Genomic DNA, 1,969 nt, shown 5'->3' on the forward strand with positions numbered 1-1,969 from the left:
TTTATTTTGGTAGTTTCTTTAATGATAGTTGTCTCATCTTTTTTCATTCCAGGAAATTTAGGTGGAGATCTGCATTATACAAGTGATAATGGTGTTGACGATTGCAGTTGCACCTGTTGTATCTCTTGCTTCATTCGTTACTCCTAAACCTTCTTTTTCGTCGTTGGTACGCTTAATAGTTTTTTTTAGTAAAACCTAAAATTTAGTTTTCTAATCTAATTTAACAGCAATGAATGTATTGATCTATTTCTGGTGTTTGATGGAGTTGGATTATCTATGTTTCATCAAATAAATAAATTTTATAAATCAGAAAAAAAAAATTCATAAGATACATTTGAGTTTAAATTTTGGGTTGAAAATTTTGATTCGTTAATGAATTGTTTTAATGAATTGTTGTGAGGACTACACCCGACACCGGTTGTGGGGTACGTATGTTTTTATTTTCAATTCTTTCTGAATGTTTTTTGTTTGATTTAGGATATTTGAAAATTGTGATTTTTTTCTTTTTTGGCATTGTTTTTAGGTAGCAAGTTTTGGTCCTTACCTAGGGAAGAGAACCGGGTGGGTACTGGGTCCCGATGACATTTGGTAAAAAAACATTTTATTTTATTTATTAATTCTTGAATTCAACAAAAAATTTTTTTTATATATATATATATATATTTTTATTATAGGTACAAGAAAATCGAACCGTGTGAGTCCTGGAAGTGGAGGTGATTAGCTGGTGTTTCTTGAACGACTTTATGATGCGGTCCCACCTAGGATAGTTAGCGGTTTGATTCCGGGTCTGTCGGTTGAGAAATACATGGAGGATGGTAAAAAAAAATAGAATATACATGGGAATGGTTATAAACGGATGAATGAAATGATTGATTCTAGAAGGTATCAGAATGTAATGTATATGAATACCGCTTTGGAAGGATTTGTAGTTGGAATTCATTCCTCCAAGTTGTGGCTTATGAATGTTGTTCCTACTTCTGCTGAGGCAAATACTCTTGGAGTTTATTTACGAGTGTGGCCTTATTGGCATATATCACAACTGGTATATAATATACAAATCTTTTAAAACTTGAAATTTATTAATTAAAAATTGATTATTAAACTAGAAAGACATTAACTAATTAATAAAATAATATTGCAGGTGTGAAGTCTTTTCCATGAATGCAAAGAAGGTATAGTAAGCACATTGTTTGTATTTAGCTGTTCCATTCAGTTTGAGATTATAGACTTTGAAAGAAAATATAATAAAATCTCATGATTTATGATCATGGGTTTTTGCATGAAAGGGTTCTTAAATGTATTAAGGTTGTGAGCATGGGTTTTACTATCATTCACCCCCAACCACAGGTCCAAGTGATGCTTCAACATCACTCCTTAAAGAAGGTGGTTCTACTACAATTGACTTAATTACCCCTAAACAAAAGGCCAGTGAAGGTGTGTTAACTTTTTTGCCCTTGTGATGATGGCTGCCTTGGTGGTTTTCTGATATGTTTACGGTTGCTCATCTGCTCTTCATTCAACAGACGAGATCTACACATTTTTGTGTGGAATGAATCTTACAAGTGGAGAATTCAGTATCGTATGAATTTTTAGCGTCGGAGAAATTGATAGCTGCATGGGATGTCGGTCTTAGTCTTAGATAATGATGTGATTTAATTTCATTGTGGAAAGTTGAACAGGATGAGAAGATGGATGAGGCTGTTAAGACCTGCTGTATAATCTCTTTCGGTTTAGCAATGTACATTCTTTATTATTATTATTATTTTTTTATAGCATACTACAACACTTTGATATCTTTTCTTATTAACACATTGTCGTGTGAAAATTCTATCCAATTATTGGATTGTATTTTCAAAATTTTCTTATTATAACATTTACACGTTTGTAAATGGAGAAATCTCCTACAATGGCAACGTATTTTATTGTGGCTAACAACTTAGGCAATGTACTTTACTTTGACGCAAAAGCA

General features: G+C 32.2%; 1 long non-coding RNA gene across 1 annotated transcript; it reads left to right on the forward strand.

Annotated features, from left to right (window-relative positions):
• Positions 1–734: 734 nt before the first annotated feature.
• Positions 735–1,434, forward strand: LOC145128995 (uncharacterized). Its single transcript, XR_013717235.1, has 3 exons — positions 735–1,042; positions 1,142–1,172; positions 1,348–1,434. It is a non-coding gene; the product is annotated as an uncharacterized LOC145128995 (long non-coding RNA).
• Positions 1,435–1,969: the final 535 nt, after the last annotated feature.

The sequence above is a fragment of the Lactuca virosa genome, chromosome 8 (assembly GCF_052849685.1).
Source record: "Lactuca virosa cultivar CGN04683 chromosome 8, Lactuca_virosa_CGN04683_v6, whole genome shotgun sequence".
In the NCBI taxonomy this organism is placed as follows: Eukaryota; Viridiplantae; Streptophyta; class Magnoliopsida; order Asterales; family Asteraceae; genus Lactuca; species Lactuca virosa.